This window comes from Triticum dicoccoides, chromosome 1A (assembly GCF_002162155.2).
Source record: "Triticum dicoccoides isolate Atlit2015 ecotype Zavitan chromosome 1A, WEW_v2.0, whole genome shotgun sequence".
NCBI lineage: Eukaryota > Viridiplantae > Streptophyta > Magnoliopsida > Poales > Poaceae > Triticum > Triticum dicoccoides.
Window position 1 is genome coordinate 140,686,758 of NC_041380.1, and position 22,237 is coordinate 140,708,994.

A 22,237-nucleotide genomic window follows, 5' to 3' on the forward strand; every position below is an offset into this window, starting at 1 on the left:
GGCAGGACTGGGATGCGGACGACGAAGAAATTCTGCGGCCCACCCACCACCCACTTAGTAGCCACCGTCGATGACTTAACCGACATGCTCGACCTCGACTCCGAAGACATCGACGGTATGGACGATGATGCATGAGACGAACAGGAACCACTGCCCACAGGGCAGTGGATGCCCACTTCATCACATGATGTATACATGGTGAACACACCAAAAGAAAACGACGACGAGGAACGGAAGGACGCAACGAAGGGCTATCCCCTCGAGAAGTAGCCAAAGTGGCGGCGTAAGCGCCGCTTCAAATCCCGCCTCGACAGGAACAACGATCATATAGACCTAGTGTTAGAGCAGGGTGGACCATCGCCGGATCACGGCAACACGGAGAATCAAACCGAACAACCCGACTCTGTCAAAGATAATAGTCCGGACGACATCACACCGGACAGACACCCGGAGCAACAGAATACCCATCAAAGGCTTGTTGCTACCGCGAGGAGTCTAAAAGAGCAGAAGCAAAGACTCAAGGCTGCACAAGACACACTCGGAATCACATGGAGCAAAGTACTTAATGCAGCAGCGAAGTACGGCGGTAATCTCCCCACCAAGAGCTACCCAAAGCGGAAGTTGCTACCTGAATTCGATGAGGAGGCCTTAGATCCCCCGCAAACAAAAATCAAAATGGCCACCTGGCCGGATAGATGTCCTCATGACCAACATAAAGCGGCAAACAACGCGACACATAAGCCAATACGCGATCCACGTGAGGGCCTGCATCAAGGGGACGGCGCAACCAGATCCATCTATGGACCACGCAAACGCGCTCCAGCATATGATGCAACACAACAAACATCCGAACAACGCGGTACACCCAGATACAGGGGTGCCGCACACCCCCTATGTTTCACCGATGAGGTGCTGGACCATGAATTTCTAGAGGGATTCAGACCCATAAACATAGAGGCATACGACGGAACAACAGACCCTAGGGTCTGGATCGAGGACTATATCCTCCATATCCATATGGCTCGAGGAGATGATCTCCACGCCATCAAGTACTTACCCCTTAAGCTCAAAGGGCCAGCTCTGCACTGGCTTAAAAGCCTCCCCGAAAACTCCATTGGAAGCTGGGAAGAGCTCGAAGATGCTTTTCGGGCAAATTTTCAAGGGACTTATGTCCGACCTCCGGATGCGGACGATTTGAGTCATATAACTCAACAGCCCGGAGAGTCAGCCTGAAAGCTTTGGAACATGTTTCTTACTAAAAAGAACCAAATAGTCAACTATCCGGACACCGAAGCCTTGGCAGCTTTTAAGCATAGCATCCGCGGCGAATGGCTTGCCAGACACCTCGGCCAAGAAAAGCCGAGAACAATGGCAGCATTAACAAGCCTCATGACCCGCTTTTGCGCGCGTGAGGACAGCTGGCTAGCCAGATGCAGCACCAGCGACCCAAGCACATCCGAAGTTAGAGATGAAAACGGGAAATCACGATGCAACAAAAATAACAAGCGCCAGAATAAAGAAGACAGCCCGAAGAGCACATCAGTAAACGTCGGATTCAGAAGCTCTTGGCCAGGTCAGCAAAGGCCGCCCCCTAAAGGTGCCAGAGATGAATTATCCATCTTGAACAAAATTCTGGACCAAATATGTCAGATCCATAGCACCCCTGGTAAACCCGCTAATCATACCCACAGAGAATGTTGGGTCTTCAAGCAGTGCGGCAAGCTGAACGCCGTACACAAGGGGGAGGATACACCAAGCGAAGACGAGGATGAGCCTCTCAAGCAAGACACTGGGGAACAAAAGAAATTTCCACCAAAAGTCAAAACGGTAAACGTGTTACATGTGATCAAGGGGAGAAGTAAAGCGGCACTCCCAGAGAAATATGCCCAAGGGCCTATCACCACGGAGTCCTGCCACTGGTCGGCTCAATCGATCACTTTCGACCATCAGGATTAATCAGCAAATATCCGGCATGCAGGATGGTCTGCCTTGGTATTAGACCCAATAATTGACGGATACCATTTCACACGAGTCCTGATGGACGGTGGCAGCAGTCTAAACCTGATATATCAGGACACAATCCGCAAAATGGGGATAGACCCAACGAAAATTTGCCACAGCAATACTACCTTCAAAGGAGTAACGCCAGGCCCAGGGGCTCACTGCACGGGCTCCCTGCTACTAGAAGTTATATTCGGCTTCCCCGATAACTTTCGTAGCAAAAATTTAACCTTCCACATTGCTCCATTCCAAAATGGCTATCAAGCGCTCCTTGGACGCGTTTGCTCGCTTTAACGCAATACCGCACTACGCTTCCCTCATGCTTAAGATGCCCTGTCCACATGGCATCATTACAGTAAATGGAAACATGGAGCGATCCCTTCGCGCCACTGAAACGGCCTCACCAACTAAAGTATTCGATAGGTCGTCAAGACCACGGACACGGTTAGACGAGTCCGGCGCAGCTGTATGTAATTCGTACAGGTTTGATGGCCACACCCCTATCACAAATACAAGGGGCTCAACGCGCGCAGACAAGTGGCAATTTTTACTCATCTTGAATTACACATGGTTTTTCCAAAAAAACTACCTTTTTGCACGAGAACTTTTTCACCTAAGTTCCTCTCTTTTACAGATGACCACCGTGCTACACTCGTCCAGGATACGGCACAACGGAGACACAGGCGCAGACGTGCAACAGGGACCCATTCCAAGGATTCTTTTTAGATTAAGACCCTGCATCAACCTTTTTTATTGTCTCTTGTTGATACACATCCCTCGGATTCTCAGTACAATTGAGAAGGATGCTGGCGTCTTGGCATGTGGCCACGTCAGAATAATGCACGTACCTGAACACCAGGGGCTTCTTACAAAGGGCACTGATTAGGCCCGGTTCATACCATAAAGACCGAATACCTTAGGGAGTGTTCGGCGTCGCGAGTTTGGCCCTATATGCACCAGCTCCGAATCATGTCTTTGGTCAAATGTTGGGTTTTCCCGGCTCCTATGTTTTGGTACCTTACGTTCCGCTCTATCAGCTAAGGTAGCACTAGGAGAACTACTGCGATTGTGCCCTGGGTCATCCGGACGAGCACCTCAGTAGAGAAAGCCGAAAAATGACTGTCATGATATAGCATGAGACTGGTCAACCACTTGATGACCCATCAGAATGTTAGAATTCCTCCGCCTTAATGAAGGGCCATTTCCCGGCCAGGCATGTACGCACCCCGAATTCGGGAGAGTGCGGAGCCACCAGGGGCTATATAGTAGCCCCACCGTCAAACTCCTATGGCTAAGTGAAAGTGTTAAAGCATTATAGTCTGGTTGCCTCGTTCACTGCGCTATCACCTCCTTAATAGGACCAAGACGTTGGGTTAAGTCTAAACACGCGTCTTCTGCGAACACCTCCACATTATATGCATGGGGGCTGAAGTCGACGACTGCAATCTTTCAGGTTATACACATGTATACATAAACGGCCGCACAGGAGGCATCATATCACTTTTAGGCAAAAGTATAAACACAGCCTTAATAAATTTCATAAAAACATTGTGTTTACAATAGGAATACATGTCACTCAAACATAATATTCTTTGAGCACTGGGCCTCTATCAAACGAGCACCCTCGAGAACCTCTTTGAAATAGTGCTCGGCAGCTGCTCGGCCTATGGCCGAACCCTGTGCCGCAACAGTGGTAGCATCCATCTTCGCCCAGTATGCTTTAACACGGGCAAGGGCCATCCACGAGCCTTCTATGCACGTCGACCTCTTCATCACATTGATGCGCGACACCGCACCAAGGAACTGCTGCACTAAGCTGAAATAGCTGTTCGGCTTCGGCTTTTCCGGCCACAGCTGATCCACGACAAACCTCATGGCGAGTCCGGACAACCTATTGAGTTCGGCCCATTCGGCTAGCTGATCTGTCAATGGAAGCGGACACTCTGGAACGTTAAATTGCGACCATAACAACTTGTCCACTTCATGATCTGTTTGATCTTGGAAGTATTTGGCCGCATCGACAACGCTCGCCGCCAAATCCATATATGCGTCTGCCGAACTCCACAGCCGATCCAGAGGGGCATACGGTGGATCTCCGAACTTCCTCCGCAGCATGAAGGGCTTCCCAGTCGCAATATCCCTGGCCCCACGCAACTCCTCCTTCTTCGCTCTCACAGCAGAGCGGGTGTCTTTGTTCGCCATCGTGGCCTTTTCAAGGTCCATTGCCTTCGCTCGGTTTTCCTTTTCAAGGAACTGGCAACGGTCGGCAGTGTCTTTTAACTTTATGGCCATCTCGGCCATCTTCTCTTTGCTCTCGCAATGCGCGGCCTTCTCGGCTTTCAACTCTTCGGCCGCCTTCAAAGCAGCCGCATTACTAATCCTTGCTTGTTCTTTGGCTCGGGCAAGTTCCACCTGCAGGGTTTCTATGGTGGCAGCTCCATCTGCAGTCAAAACATATTAAAGATACTAGCATCATGCTGCTCTTACTATGTGGCATTTACCAGAAAATACCAGTTACCCTGTGCCTCGTCAAGCCTCTTGTTAACAAGCTCGATGTCGGCATCCGCCACATCAAGTTGCCGCTTCAGTTCGACAAACTCATGAGTCCGGCTAGCCACCGGAGCTCCCACTACCTGCACATTAAAGCGGTATGGTTATTACCTGGGACTACGATCCTCTGTTTGCCGCCGTTCTCAGCGACAACCAGAGTCTCAGGGGCTACTATCTACACAGGGCACACCTAAAAATGTGTGGTACCATCACAAATGTACATCATTTTACATACCTCAAAGCCCGTCAGTAGACTCATAAAGGCATCATGGAGCCTGCTTTCGGCAGATGAAATCCTTTCCATCACCGTACCCATCAATGTACGGTGTTCTTCTGAGATGGCCGCTCGCTCCAACAACTCTCTCAGTACGTCCGACCGCATACCAGACGGTGCCGGACTCTTCTGTTTGCTCTCTTCGAGAGCCAGACGCTGGGTACTTTGGGTGACTATAGGATTATCTTTTGGCCTCACCGGATCCGGAGAGGCCCTCCGTGACGACACTTCAAGGTCGCCCGCTTCTTGAGCGGAGGAGTCCGGGGGAGGCGTTTCACTCTTCATCATCTCTAGAAGAAGATCCCCCGAAGATGAGCTCTGCTGAGAAGGGCTAAGATCTGAACTACAAGATACATACTTCGGTTATTTTCCTCAGAGGTAAGGTAATATATCTTCACTATTAAAGTACTTTTTAATTACTTACAGCTCGTTAGAGGGCTGATCCCCGCACGGACTTTGTGCGGCAAGAGCACCCTCCAAGGCAGGACCCTCTGGTGGAGATTTCTTCTCCCGCTTGGAAACCTTGGTTTCCGGATATTCAGAGGTAGTCCTCTTCCTTCCCCGGGGTGAGAGAATGTCAGATTCCTCCCCTCGGTTATCCTCCCTCATGGTGGCGCTCGTTCCCTCGATCGGAATAGGTAGCAGTGGAGGCCCGCTTTTGCCCTCATTATTTCCCCCTTTGTCTTCCTTTGAGAGCTCTGGGCAAGATGCTATCTCGAGCATCTTTTCCAGTACCGGATTTTCCAAACCCTCAGGAAGGGGGGACGAACACCGAATCATCTTCGCCTTTGTTATCCAGTCCTGGTCAAAGAGCGATTTCTCAGAATAACGTCATGATAAATGAAAGACGGTTTGTTCGGCTAGAGGATAACTTACTTGGTCGGCGGTGTGGTTGCTGCTCAGGGCCACGTCCTTGGTAGTATCCGGACACTCTATCTAGGGTCCGAAGAATGATCTGTACATCTCATCGTGCGTCAAGCCGAGGAAATTCTGAATAGCGCGCGATCCTTCTGGGTTGAACTCCCACATGCGAAGAGGCCGGCGTTTGCATGGTTGGATTCGTCGAACCAGCATGACTTGCATTACCATAATCAAACTGAAATCTCCTTTGAAGAGATTTTGAATGCGGCTTTGTAGTACAGGCACGTCCTTGGCTGGGCCCTAGCTCAGCCCTCTGCTAATCCAATGACATTAGTTGTGGTGGAGGGCCTGAGCGAAAAGCAGGGGCAGCCGCCCACTTGGCACTTCTGGGAGCTGTGATGTAAAACCACTCACATTGCCATAATTCGGACACCTCTGGAATAGAACCTTTTGGCCATGGAGCTCCAGAAATCTTGCTTATTAATGCACCTCCGCACGCTACATGCTGCCCCTCGATCATCTTCGGCTTCACGTCAAAGGTCTTGAGCCACAGGCCGAAGTGAGGGGTAATGCAGAGGAAGGCCTCACATACGACAATAAATGCTGAGATGTGGAGAAAGGAGTCCGGGGCTAGATCGTGGAAATCTAGCCCGTAATAAAACATCAGCCCCCTAACGAAGGGATCCAAAGTGAGGCCTAGACCTCGGAGGAAGTGGGAGATGAACACGACGTCTTCGTTGGGTTCAGGAGTAGGGATGACCTGCCCTCGGGCAGGTAGCCGATGCGAAACCTCGGCGGTCAGGTATCTGGCCTCCCTCAACTTCTTGATATCTTCTTCTGTAACGGAGGAGGGCATCCACTAGCCTTGAAGGCTAGATCCGGACATGATTGAAGGTCTAGAGCACCTGACCTGGGCTTTGGGTGTTAGAACTCGAGGCGGGGGAAGGATTCGATTGAGCACGGGAGGGAAAAAGTAAAAGCTTTGTCCCTTTATAAAGAGGGTGAAATATGCCCTAGAGGCAATAATAAATTGGTTATTATTATATTTCCTTGTTCACGATAATCGTTTATTATCCATGCTAGAATTGTATTGATAGGAAACTCAGATACATGTGTGGATACATAGACAACACCATGTCCCTAGTAAGCCTCTAGTTGACTAGCTCGTTGATCAATAGATGGTTACGGTTTCCTGACCATGGACATTGGATGTCGTTGATAACGGGATCACATCATTAGGAGAATGATGTGATGGACAAGACCCAATCCTAAGCCTAGCACAAAGATCGTGTAGTTCGTATGCTAAAGCTTTTCTAATGTCAAGTATCATTTCCTTAGACCATGAGATTGTGCAACTCCCGGATACCGTAGGAGTGCTTTGGGTGTGCCAAACGTCACAACGTAACTGGGTGGCTATAAAGGTACACTATAGGTATCTCCGAAAGTGCCTGTTGGGTTGGCACGAATCGAGACTGGGATTTGTCACTCCGTGTAAACGGAGAGGTATCTCTGGGCCCACTCGGTAGGACATCATCATAATGTGCACAATGTGATCAAGGAGTTGATCACGGGATGATGTGTTACGAAACGAGTAAAGAGACTTGCCGGTAACGAGATTGAACAAGGTATCGGGATACCGACGATCGAATCTCGGGCAAGTATCGTACCGCTAGACAAACGAAATTGTATACGGGATTGATTAAGTCCTTGACATCGTGGTTCATCCGATGAGATCATCATGGAGCATGTGGGAGCCAACATGGGTATCCAGATCCCGCTGTTGGTTATTGACCGGAGAGTTGTCTCGGCCATGTCTGCATGACTCACGAACCCGTAGGGTCTACACACTTAAGGTTCGATGACGCTAGGGTTATAGGGAAAGTATGTATGCGGTTACCGAATGTTGTTCGGAGTCCCAGATGAGATCCCGGACGTCATGAGGAGTTCCGGAATGGTCCGGAGGTAAAGATTAATATATAGGAAGTATGGTTTTGGCCACCGGAAGTGTTCTGGGCATCACCGGTAGTGTACCGGGACCACCGGAGGGGTCCGGGGGTCCACCAGGTGGGGCCACCAGCCCCGGAGGCCTACATGGGCCAATAGTGGGAAGGGACCAGCCCCTAAGTGGGCTGGGACACCTCCCCACCAAGGCCCATGCGCCTAAGGGGAAGAGGGGGCAAACCCTAAGGGCATATGGGCCCTAAGGCCCATGCCTAGTGCGCCTCCCTCTCCCCCTCCACTTGGCCGCCACCCCAGATGGGATTGGGGCTGCCGCCACCCCTAGGGTGGGAACCCTAGGTGGGGCGCAGCCCTCCCTCTCCCCCTATATATAGTGGAGGCAAAGGGGCAGCCCAACATGCGATTCAATCTCCCTGTTGGCGCATCCCTACCCCTGTCCCTCCTCGTCTCTCGTAGTGCTTGGCGAAGCCCTGCTGGAGTCCCGCGCTCCTCCACCACCACCACGCCGTCATGCTGCTGTTGGATGGAGTCTTCCCCAACCTCTCCTTCTCCCCTTGCTGGATCAAGGGGTAGGAGACGTCACCGGGCTGTACGTGTGTTGAACACGGAGGTGCCGTCCGTTCGGCACTAGGATCATCGGTGATTTGGATCACGACGAGTACGACTCCATCAACCCCATTCACTTGAACGCTTCCACTTAACGATCTACAAGGGTATGTAGATGCACTCTCCTTCCCCTCGTTGCTAGATTACTCCATAGATTGATCTTGGTGATGCGTAGAAAATTTTGAATTTCTGCTACGTTCCCCAACAGTGGCATCATGAGCTAGGTCTATGTGTAGTTTCTATGCATGAGTAGAACACAAGTTGTTGTGGGCATCGATTTTGTCAATTTGCTTGCCGTTACTAGTCTTATCTTGAGTCGGCGGCATCGTGGGATGAAGCGGCCCGGACCGACCTTACACGTACTCTTACGTGAGACTGGTTCCACCGACTGACATGCACTAGTTGCATAAGGTGGCTAGCGGGTGTCTGTCTCTCCCACTTTAGTCGGATCGGATTCGATGAAAAGGGTCCTTATGAAGAGTAAATAGAAATTGGCATATCACATTGTGGTTTTCGCGTAGGTAAGAAACGTTCTTGCTAGAAACCTATAGCAGCCACGTAAAAAACTTGCAACAACAATTAGAGGACGTCTAACTTGTTTTTGCAGCATATGCCTTGTGATGTGATATGGCCAAAAGGATGTGATGAATGATATATGTGATGTATGAGATTGATCATGTTCTTGTAATAGGAATCACGACTTGCATGTCGATGAGTATGACAACCGACAGGAGCCATAGGAGTTGTCTTTATTTATTTATGACCTGCGTGTCAACATAAACGTCATGTAATTAGTTTACTTTATTGCTAAAGCGTTAGCCATAGTAGTAGAAGTAATAGATGACGAGACAACTTCAAGAAGACACGATGATGGAGATCATGATGATGGAGATCATGGTGTCATGCCGGTGACAACGATGATCATGGAGCCCCGAAGATGGAGATCAAAAGGAGCAAAATGATATTGGCCATATCATGTCACTATTTGATTGCATGTGATGTTTATCATGTTTTACATCTTATTTGCTTAGAACGACGGTAGCTTAAATAAGATCATCCCTCACTAAAATTTCAAGAAAGGTGTTCCCCCTAACTGTGCACCATTGCGAAGGTTCGTTGTTTCGAAGCACCACGTGATGATCGGGTGTGATAGATTCTAACGTTCGAATACAACTGGTGTAAGCCAGATTTACACAGCAAAAACACTTAGGTTGACTTGACGAGCCTAGCATGTACAGACATGGCCTCGGAACACGGAAGACCGAAAGGTTGAGCATGAGTCGTATAGAAGATACGATCAACAAGAAGATGTTCACCGATGTTGACTAGTCCGTCTCACGTGATGATCGGACACGGCCTAGTTGACTCGGATCATGTTTCACTTAGATGACTAGAGGGATGTCTATCTGAGTGGGAGTTCATTAAATAAACTCAATTATCATGAACATAGTCTAAATTGTCTTTGCAAATATGTTGTAGATAAATAGCTCACGTTGTAGCTCCCTGTTTCAATACGTTCCTAGAGAAAGACTAAGTTGAAAGATATTGTAAGCAATGATGCGGACTAGGTCCATAGTCCGAGGAGTGTCCTCACTGCTACACAGAAGGCGTACGTCTTTGATGCACCGCTCAATGTGCAAACCCCTACAACGTCGTCTGTGGATGTTGTGAACACCTGATAGACACGTCCTGATGACTACTTGATAGTTTAGTGCACCATACTTTACGGCTTAGAATCGGGATTCGAATGACGTTTTGAATGCCATAAGACATATGAGATGTTCAAAGAGCTGAAATTGGGATTTCAGGCTCATGCCCGTGTTGAGAGGTATGAGACCTCTGACAAGTTCTTTTGCCAACAAGATGGAGGAGAATAGCTCAGCTAGTGAGCATGTGCTCAGAATGTCTGGGTGCAATAATCACTTAAATCAAGTGGGAGTTAAACTTCCGGATAAGATAGTGATTGATAGAGTTCTCTAGACACTATCACTAAGCTACTAGATCTTCATGATGAACTATGACATGCAAGGGATGGAGTTGATCCCGGAGCTGTTCGCGGTGCTTAAGACCGCAAAAGGTAGAAATCAAAGAAGGAGCATAAAGTGTTGATGGTTTAACAAGACCACTGGTTTCAAGAAGGGCAAGGGCTAGAAGGGAAACTTCGTGGATGGCAAACCAGTTGCCGCTCCAGTGAAGGAACCCAAGGTTGAACCCAAACCCGAGACTAAGTGCTTCTATTGTAAGGGGAACGGTCACTGGTAGCGGAATTACCCCAAATACATGGTAGATAAGAAGGCTGGCAACTTCAACAAAGTATATACGTGTTATTAATGTGTACCTCGCTAGTACTCCTGGTAGCACCTGGGTATTGGATACCGGTTCAGTTGCTATTACTGGTGACTTGAAGCAAAAGCTACGGACTAAACGGAGACTGGCTAAGGGCGAGGTGACGATGTGTGTTGGAAGTGTTTCCAAAGTTGATGAGATCACCATCGCACGCTCCATCTGCCTTCGGGATTAGTATTGAACCTAGATAAATGTTATTAGGTGTCTACGTTGAGCATGAATATGATTAGATCATGTTCATTGCAATACGGTCATTCATTTAAGTTAGAGAATAATGGTTATTCTGTTTACATGAATGATACCTTTCATGGTCATGCACCCTATGTGAATGGTTCATTGAATCTCGGTCGTGGTAATACACATGTTCACGCCAAAAGATGTAGAGTTAATAATGATAGTACCACTTTCTTGTGGCACTGCCGCTTAGGTCATATTGGCGTAAGATGCATGAAGAAACTCCATATCGATGGATGTTTGGAGTCACTTGATTTTGAATCGCTTGACACATGCGAGCCATGCCTCATGGGCAGGATGACTAAGACCCCGTTTTCAGGTACAATGAAACAGGCAAGTGACTTGTTGGAAATCATACATGCAGATGTGTGTGATCCAATGAGAATTGGAGCGTGCGGTGGATATCGCTATTTTCTCATCTTCACTGACGATTTGAGTAGATATAGGTATATTTACTTAATGAAGCACAACTTTGAAATGTTTGAAAAGTTCAAGAGATTTCAGAGTGGAGTTAAGAATCATCATAACAAGAAGATAAAATTCCTACAATCTGATCAATGAGAATATCTGAGTTATGAGTTTGGCAAACACTTAAGACATTGTGGAATTGTTTCACAGTTGAAGCCACCTGGAACACCACAAGGTAATGGTGTGTCCGGACGTCGTAATCGAACCCTATGAGATATGGTGCGATCTATGATGTCTCTTACCAATCTACCATTTTCATTTTGAGGTTATGCGTTAGAGACAGCTGCATTCACTTTAGATAGGGCACCATCTAAGTCCGTTGAGACGATGAATGAACATTGGTTTGGCAAGAAACCAAAGTTGTCGTTTCTTAATGTTTGGGGATGCGATGCTTAAGGCTTCAGCCGGAGAAGCTCGAACCCAAAAGTGGACAAACATATCTTCATAGGATACCCAAAAGTGACAAGTTGGGTATACCTTCTATCTCAGATCCGAGGGCAAATTGTTTGTCGCTAAGAACAGGTCCTTTCTCGAGAAGGAGTTTCTCTCGAAAGAATTGAGTGGGAGGAAGATAGAACTTGATGAGGTTGTCAAACCTTTACTTCAACCAGAGAGTGATGCAACATAGAAAGATGTTTTCTGTGGAGCCTATGTCTGTTGAATAGGAAGTTAATGATAGTGATCATGAAGCTTCGGATCAAGTTGCTATCGAACCTCGTAGGTCAACAAGGATATGTACTACTCCTAAGTGGTACAGTAATCCTGTCTTAGATATCATGTTGTTAGACAACAATGAACCTACGATCTATGGAGAAGCGATGGTGGGCCCGTATTCCGACAAATGGTTAGAAGCCATGAAATCCGAGATAGGATCCATATATCAGAACAAAGTATGGACTTTGGTGGACTTGCCCGATGATCGGCAATCCATTGAGATAAATGGGTCTTTAAGAAGAAGACGGACATGGGCGGTAATGTTACCGTCTATGAAGCTCGACTTGTGGGAAAGAGTCTTTTCACAAGTTCAAGGAGTTGACTATGATGAGAATTTCTCACCCGTAGCGATGCTTAAGTCCGTCGGAATCATGATAGCATTAGCTGTATTTTTCGATTATGAAATCTTACAGATGGATGTCAAAACAAGTTTTCTTACCAGTTTTCGTAAGAAAAGTTGAATGTGATACAATAAAAGGTTTTGACGATTCTAAGGATGCTAAAAGGTATGCTGGCTCCATCAATCCTTCTATGGACTAGAGCAAGCATCTCGGAATCGGAATATATGTTTTGATGGAGTGATCAAAGCTTTTAGGTTTATACAATGTTTGCTAGAAACTTGTATTTACAAGAAAGTGAGTGGGAGCACTACAACATTTCTTAAGTATATGTGGATGACATATTGTTGATCCGAAATAATGTAGAATTTCTGGAAAGCATAAACGGTTTGTTTGAAGAGTGATTTTCAAAGGAAGACCTGGATAAAGCTGCTTACATATTGGGCATCAAGATCTATAGAGATAGATCAAGACGCCTGATGATACTTTCAAAGAACACACACCTTGACATGTTTTTGAAGGAGTTCAAACTAGATCAGTCAAGGAAGGGGTTCTTACCTGAGTTGTAAGCTGTGAAGTTGAGTAAGACTCAAAGATTGACCATGGCAGAAGAAAGAGGAAGGACGAAGGTCATCCCCTATGATCTTGTCATAGGCTCTATACGGTATGCCATGCTGAGTACCACACCTGATGTGTGCCTTGCCACATGTCTGGCAAGAGGGTACAAAGGTGATCTAGGAGTAGATCGCCAGATAGAGGTCAAAATTGTCCTTAGAGGAATAAGGAGATGTTTCTCGGTTATGGAGGTGATAAAGAGTTCGACATAAAGAGTTATGTCGATGCAAGCTTAACACCTATCCGGATAGCTCTGAGTAGAGATGCCGGATACGTATAATGGAGCAATAATTTGGAATAGCTCCAAGTGGAATGTGGTAGCAGCATCTACGATATAAAGTTTTGCGAAATACATAGGGATATGAATATGGCAAGACCCATTGACTACAACCTCTCTCACAAGCATAAACATGATCATACCCAGAACTCTTTGAGTGTTTATCACATAGTGATGTGAACTAGATCATTGAGTCTAGTAGACTCTTGGATGTTGGTCACATGGCGATGTGACCTGTGAGTGTTAATCACATGGTGATGTGAACTAGATTATTGACTCTAGTGCAAGTGGGAGACTGTTGGAAATATGCCCTAGAGGCAATAATAAATTGGTTATTATTATATTTCCTTGTTCATGATAATCATTTATTATCCATGCTAGAATTGTATTGATAGGAAACTCGGATACATGTGTGGATACATAGACAACACCATGTCCCTAGTAAGCCTCTAGTTGACTAGCTCGTTGATCAATAGATGGTTACGGTTTCCTGATCATGGACATTGGATGTCGTTGATAACGGGATCACATCATTAGGAGAATGATGTGATGGACAAGATCCAATCCTAAGCCTAGCACAAAGATCGTGTAGTTCGTATGCTAAAGCTTTTCTAATGTCAAGTATCATTTCCTTAGACCATGAGATTGTGCAACTCCCGGATACCGTAGGAGTGCTTTGGGTGTGCCAAACATCACAACGTAACTGGGTGGCTATAAAGGTACACTACAGGTATCTCCGAAAGTGTTTGTTGGGTTGGCACGAATCGAGACTGGGATTTGTCACTCCGTGTAAACGGAGAGGTATCTTTGGGCCCACTCGGTAGAACCTCATCATAATGTGCACAATGTGATCAAGGAGTTGATCACGGGATGATGTGTTACGGAACGAGTAAAGAGACTTGCCGGTAACGAGATTGAACAAGGTATCGGGATACCGACGATCGAATCGCGGGCAAGTATCATACCGCTAGACAAAGGGAATTGTATACGGGATTGATTAAGTCCTTGACATCGTGGTTCATCCGATGAGATCATCGTGGAGCATGTGGGAGCCAACATGGGTATCCATATCCCGCTGTTGGTTATTGACCGGAGAGTTGTCTCGGCCATGTCTGCATGACTCACGAACCCGTAGGGTCTACACACTTAAGGTTCGATGACGCTAGGGTTATAGGGAAAGTATGTATGCGGTTACTGAATGTTGTTTGGAGTCCCGGATGAGATCCCGGACGTCACGAGGAGTTCCGGAATGGTCCGGAGGTAAATATTAATATATAGGAAGTATGGTTTTGGCCACCGGAAGTGTTCTGGGCATCACCGGTAGTGTATCGGGACCACCGGAGGGGTCCGGGGGTCCACCGGGTGGGGCCACCAGCCCCGGAGGCCTACATGGGCCAATAGTGGGAAGGGACCAGCCCCTAAGTGGGCTGGGGCGCCTCCGCACCAAGGCCCATGCGCCTAAGGGGAAGAGGGGGGCAAACCCTAAGGGCAGATGGGCCCTAAGGCCCATGCCTGGTGCGCCTCCCTCCCCCCTCCACTTGGCCGCCACCCCAGATGGGATTGGGGCTGTCGCCACCCCTAGGGTGGGAACCCTAGGTGGGGGCGCAGCCCTCCCTCTCCCCCTATATATAGTGGAGGCAAAGGGGCAGCCCAACATGCGATTCAATCTCCCTGTTGGCGTAGCCCTACCCCTGTCCCTCCTCGTCTCTCGTAGTGCTTGGCGAAGCCCTACTGGAGTCCCGCGCTCCTCCACCATCACCACGCCATCATGCTGCTGCTGGATGGAGTCTTCCCCAACCTCTCCTTCTCCCCTTGCTGGATCAAGGCGTAGGAGACGTCACCGGGCTGTACGTGTGTTGAACACGGAGGTGCCGTCCGTTCGGCACTAGGATCATCGGTGATTTGGATCATGACGAGTACGACTCCATCAACCCCGTTCACTTGAACGCTTCCGCTTAGCGATCTACAAGGGTATGTAGATGCACTCTCCTTCCCCTCGTTGCTAGATTACTCCATAGATTGATCTTGGTGATGCGTAGAAAATTTTGAATTTCTGCTAGGTTCCCCAACACCACCGGCCTTGAAGGCTAGATCCGGACATGATTGAAGGTCTGGAGCACCTGTCCTGGGCTTTGGGTGTTAGAACTTAAGGCGGGGAAGGATTCGATTGAGCACGGGAGGGAAAAAGTAAAAGCTCTGTCCCTTTATAAAGAGGGTGAATATCAAGCGTCCTCTCTGTAGCCGTTTGGGACTTGCCTATAATCTAGGAGTCCTAGATGCGGTTGGGTTACCCACGACCATATTGATGAGAATCCCGTAATTAGGGGAACACGATCTCTGCTTTGACAAGACGTGTCAAAAAACTGCCTCGCGTTATGTGCAGGGCTAGTTAAAGGAAACGGTTCAAATAATCACCGAGCCATGACATAATGTCGTGTTGCCAAGACGCGTCAGCAGATTAGATTTGTGGAAGTATTATTCTCTCTACGGTGGTATGTGGAACTTATTTTGCAGGGTCGGACACTATCCTTGTATTCAAATTCTTCCATGGTGTATTTGGGGGAGGAACCTGCCTTGCAATGCCGAAGACAACACTGTGCGCCGGACTCATCGTCATTGAAAGCCTGGTTCAGGGGCTACTGAGGGAGTCTTGGATTAGGGGGTCTCCGGACAGCCGGACTATATCCTTTGGCCGGACTGTTAGACTATGAAGATGCAAGATTGAAGACTTCGCCTCATGTCCGGATGGGACTCTCCTTGGTGTGGAAGGCAAGCTAGGCAGTACAGATATGGATATCTCCTCCTTTGTAACCGACCTTGTGTAACCCTAACCCTCTCCAGTGTCTATATAAATCGGAGGGTTTTAGTCCGTAGGACACAACAATAACATACAATCATACCATAGGCTAGCTTCTAGGGTTTAGCCTCTCTGATCTCGTGGTAGATCTACTCTTGTACTACCCATATCATCAATATTAATCAAGCAGGACGTAGGGTTTTACCTCCATCAAGAGGGCCCGAACCTGGGTAAAACTTCATGTCCCCTGCCTCCTGTTACCATCTGCCTAGACGCACAGTTCGGGACCCCCTACCCGAGATCCGCCAGTTTTGACACCGACAGAATACATGAACTCCTCAAACTACGGTCATCACCGGTAAGTATCCCGATTATTGTCACTTCGGGGTTAACGAATCATAACACATAATAGGTGACTATAGACTTGCAAGATAGGATCAAGAACACTCATATATTGATGAAAACATAATAAGTTGAGATCTGAAATCATGGCACTCGGGCCCTAGTGACAAGCATTAAGTATAGCAAAGTCATGGCAACATCAATCTCAAAACATAGTGGATACTAGGGATCAAACCTTAACAAAACTAACTCGATTACATGATAGATCCCATCCAACCCATCACCGTCCAGCAAGCCTACGATGGAATTACTCACGCACGGCGGTGAGCATCATGAAATTGGTGATGGAGGATGGTTGGTGATGATGATGGCGATGGATTCCCCTCTTCGGAGCCCCGAACAGACTCCAGATCAGCCCTCCCGAGAGGTTTTAGGGCTTCGCGGCGGCTCCGTATTGTAAAACGCGATAATTTCTTCTCCCTCATTTTTTCTCCCCGAAACTCAATATATGGAGGTGGAGTTGGAGTCGGAGAGGCAACAGGGGCCCATGAGGTAGGGGAGCGTGCCCTAAGGGGGCAGGCGCGCCCCCACCCTCGTGGCAAGGTGGTGGGCCCCCTGGCCTTCATCTTTGGCAGGTATTTTTCTTATTTTTTGAAAAGTGTCTCCATGAAGTTTCAGGTCATTCCGAGAATGTTTGCTCCTGCACATAAATAACACCATGGTAATTCTGCTGAAAACAACGTCAGTCCGGGTTAGTTCCATTCAAATCATGCAAGTTAGAGTCCAAAACAAGGGCAAAAGTGTTTGGAAAAGTAGATATGTTGGAGACGTATCAACTCCCCCAAGCTTAAACCTTTGCTTGTCCTCAAGCAATTCAATTGATAAACTGAAAGTGATAAAGAAAAACTTTTAAAAACTCTGTTTGCTCTTGTTGTTGTAAATATGTAAAGCCAGCATTCAAGTTTTCAGCAAAGATTATAACTAACCACATTTGCAATAACGCATAGGTCTCAAGTTTACTCATATCAATAGCATAATCAACTAGCGAGCCATAATAATAAATCTCGGATGACAACACTTTCTCAAAACAATCATAATATGATATAACAAGATGGTATCTTGCTAGCCCTTTTTGAGACCGCAAAACATAAATGTAGAGCACCTTTAAGGACCAAGGACTGACTAGACATTGTAATTCATGGTAAAAGAGATCCAGTCAAGTCATACTCAATGTAAACTAACAGTAATGAATGCAAATGACAGCAGTGCTCTCCAACTGGTGCTTTTTAATAAGAGGATGATGACTCAGCATAAAAGTAAATAGATAGGCCCTTCACAGAGGGAAGCATGAATTTGTAGAGGTGCCAGCGCTCGGTTTTGAACCAGAGGTGAATAATATTTTGAGCGGTATACTTTCATTGTCAACATAACAACCAAGAGATGGCGATATCTTCCATGCTACACACATTATAGGCGGTTCCCAAATAGAATGGTAAAGTTTGTACTCCCCCTTCCACCACAAGCATCAATCCATGGCTTGCTCGAAACAACGAGTGCCTCCAACTAACAAGAGTCCCAGGGGGAGTTTTGTTTGCAATTATTTTGATTTAGTTTGCATAAAGCATGGGACTGGGCATCCCGGTGACCAGCCATTTATCTCGTGAGTGAGGAGCGGAGTCCACTCCTCTTGAGAATAACCCGCCTAACATGGAAGATACAGACAACCCTAATTGATACATGAGCTATTCGAGCATACAAAACATGATATTTATTTGAAGGTTTAGAGTTTGGCACATACAAATTTACTTGGAACGACAGGTAGATACCGTATATAGGTAGGTATAGTGGACTCATGTGGAATATCTTTGGGGTTTAAGGGATTGGATGCACAAGCAGTATTCCCGCTTAGTACAGGTGAAGGCTAGCAAAAGACTGGGAAGTGACCAGCTAGAGAGCGACAACAGTCATGAACGTGCATTAAAATTAATCAACACCGAATGCAAGCATGAGTAGGATATAATCCACCATGAACATAAATATCATGAAGGCTATGTTGATTTTGTTTCAACTACATGCGTGAACATGTGCCAAGTCAAGTCACTTAAATCATTCAGAGGAGGATACCACCCTATCATACCACATCATAACCATTTTAATAGCATGTCGGCACGCAAGGTAAACCATTATAACTCATAGCTAATCAAGCATGGCACAAGAAACTATGATCTCTAGTTGTCATTGCAAACATGTTTATTCATAATAGGCTAAATCAGGAACGATGAACTAATCATATTTACAAAAACAAAAGAGGTCGAGTTCATACCAGCTTTTCTCATCTCAGCCAGTCCATCATATATCATCATAATTGCCCTTCACTTGCACGACCGAACGATGTGAATAATAATAATAATAGTGCACGTACATTAGACTAAGCTAGAATCTGCAGGCATTCAATAAACAGGAGAAGACACGGCAATATGGGCTCTTTTTGTCAGATCAACAATAATGCATATAAGAGCCACTTCAACAGTTTAATTATGGTCTTCTCCTATCGACCCCAAAGAAAAGAAAAGAAATAAAACTATTTACATGGGAAAGCTCCCAACAAGCAAAAGAAGAACAGGAAATATTTTTTGGGTTTCTTTTTAATTACTACTACAAGCATGGAAAGTAAACTGATTAAAAACTACAACTAATTTTTTTGGTTTTTCTTAAGGTTTATTAAACACACAAGAAGAAAGCATAAAAAAGGGAAATAAACTAGCATGGATGATACAATGAAAAAGTATGAGCACCGACATCTAGCAATGAGTGTGTGAGCATAAATGTAATGTCAGTGAGAAATACGTACTCCCCCAAGCTTAGGCTTTTGGCCTAAGTTGGTCTATGGCCACGGCTGGCCGGCTGATATCCATAATAGTAGTTGGGGTCGTACTATGATGCAAAAGAGGAAAGCTCCGGTTGCCACTGGCTGACAATCATCTCCGGATCCCACTGATAATTAGACTGCCGTGAAGGATCAAATTGTGGTTCCGGTTCTGGCTCCTCGGCCGGTGCAGGGTTCCGATAGGCGTGAATAGCCGTCAATGGAACAAGGTACGTGCCTACAGTCAAATCAAACAAAGAAGGAGCAGGCAAGGTAATAGTCTCAGGATGATGTTTATTAAAGAACAATTGATATTTAAGCTCTCCTTCCCTATTCTTAACAATAAAATCATGTGCTACCATACTTTTATAATCTAAATAAACACGAGGCAGCACCTTTTCTTCCATCTCATAATGCCTAATAGGTATGTTAAAATGTGCAGCTAGGCGTGTAGCATAGATGCCTCCAAAGATGGGGCCCTTGGTACGGTTCAGACTTAACTGTTTGGCAATAATGCTGCCCATACTAAAAGAGTTATCACCATATAAACCGTGGTGAAAAATAATAATATCAGGGATACTCAGGTTTCCACAGTTTCCGCGGCCAATTAAGCAAAGTTCTAGCAAATAATGCAAAGTAGCGTAAATCAGGAAAGTGTATGCTAGTGATTCGTGCATCGGAAACCTTCCTTGTTTCCCCTACAGTGATAGTGTCAATAAATCCCTCCACATCATCACAATGTGGTTCTTCTGTATTGCCCTCAAAAGGGACTAAACAAATCCGACATAAATCATAAAGTGACATCTCCTTATGCTCATCATATAAATAAAACTCCACCGTAGGTGGTGAGCTCCTAGAATGGAAATGAAAGTTTTGCACAAAGATATTTGTGAGCAAGAGATACTGATCGCATTGGTCATGGAGGAAAGCGGTAAGGCCTGCAGTCTGAGCCAATTCATGAAAATCTTCATAAATCCCGGCTGCTCTTAAGAAATCCTCGGAAGGCCATTCACACGCCCGAACCTCCGCAGTGCGGGGCAGATTATACTTAGGCTTTGGTGCCTTTTCCTTCGAGCTTTGGCTCGATGAGCCCCTCAAGAGTCTCCTCGTCATTTTCTGAAAAATTCTGAAATTTTTAGTAACTTCAAAATAAAAGCAAACCAAACTCAATAATATTGATAGCAACTACTCCTACAAGTGCCTAAGGCCTATATGATGCATTAAAACTACTTTTGACCATATAAATTTGACATGCAAGCTCAAGAACAGGGTCACCTAAGCAGCAAAAATTTGCAATGAATAAAGCACTAGAACAAAAACTAACTGGACCAATGGAGGAGTCACATACCAAAGAATAATCTCCCCAAGCAGTTTTGTGAGATGTGCTTTGAGCAAGGAGATCGAAAATGGCAGCAAAACAAGCTTGGACTCGGGTTTGAGCTGGTTATTCGTGTTTGGGGGAGGAAGAAGGAGTGTATGGGTGAAAGGATAAGTGGAGGAGGGCCACCGTGGGCCCACGAGGCAGGGGGCGCGCCCTCCACCCTCGTGGGCAGGTGGTTGGCCCCCTGGTGTGTTCTCAGTTCCATAAATCCTCAAATATTCTAGAAAAAATTATATTAATTTTCACGGCATTTGGAGAACTTTTATTTTTGAGGTATTTTTATATTGCACGGATAATCAGATAACAGACAGAAAAATATTTATATTTATTTTATTTAATATAAATAATAGAAAGTAAAAGTGGGATACAGAAGGTTGTGCCTTCTAGTTTCATCCATCTCATGGTCATCAAAAGGAATCCACTAACAAGGTTGATCAAGTCTTGTTAATGAACTCATTCCGAATAACATGGAATCGGAGACATTTCGAATAACACTATGTTACCTCAACGGGAATATGCACATCCCCAATAATAAGAATATCATATTTCTTCTTGACAGTAGGAAGAGGAAATTCAAAACCTCCAAATATAATCGATGGAATTTTTCCAATAGAGTTGATACTATGAACTTGAGGTTGTTTCCTCGGAAAGTGTACCGTGTGCTCATTACCGTTAACATGAAAAGTGACATTGCCTTTAGTGCAATCAATAACAGCCCATGCAGTATTCAAAAAGGGTCTTCCAAGAATAATAGACATACTATCGTCCTCGGGAATATCAAGAATAACAAAGTCCGTTAAAATAGTAACGTTTGCAACTACAACAGGCACATCCTCACACATACCGACAGGTATAGCAGTTGATTTATCAGCCATTTGCAAAGATATTTCAGTAGGTGTCAACTTATTCAAATCAAGTCTATGATATAAAGAGAGAGGCATAACACTAACACCGGCTCCAAGATCACATAAAGCAGTTTTAACATAGTTTCTTTTAATAGAGCATGGTATAGTGGGTAGTCCTGGATCTCCAAGTTTCTTTGGTATTCCACCCTTAAAAGTGTAATTAGCAAGCACTACAAAAAAAAGACACATCCATGACATTTTGGGCCGAACGAAATTTTTTTCTATCGTACATATGACATTTCTATGACGATAATTTTGACAAACCTCGGTATCATCATAGATGTGCTGGGCTCCTACTTCTATGACAAAAAATCATGATAGAAACTGGGCTTTCCGTCCTGGGCGGGCCGGAGACGCAGCTGCATGACATTCTTTGGGCCGTCCATGATGGAAAAAACCGTGGTAGAAGCGAGGGCGAGGAAAATTTCAGGGAGTTCCCGGTTACGGTGGGAGGTCAGGGGCCGAGCGATGCGCGTTTCTCTCGTACACGTACGCGCGTGTGTGCAAGGCGTTGGCTCTGACTGAACCTGAGCGAGGCGTTGGGCTCTAACTGAACCCGAGCGATTGCACTGCAGGCTACGCGTTACTGAACCCGAGCGATCGATCGATGGTTGTTATCTGAACCCGATCGAGCGATTCCTTCGCTACTGCTGCTAACTGAAGCCGATCGATGCTGCCTCTGGATGAACAGTGAGCATTGCGG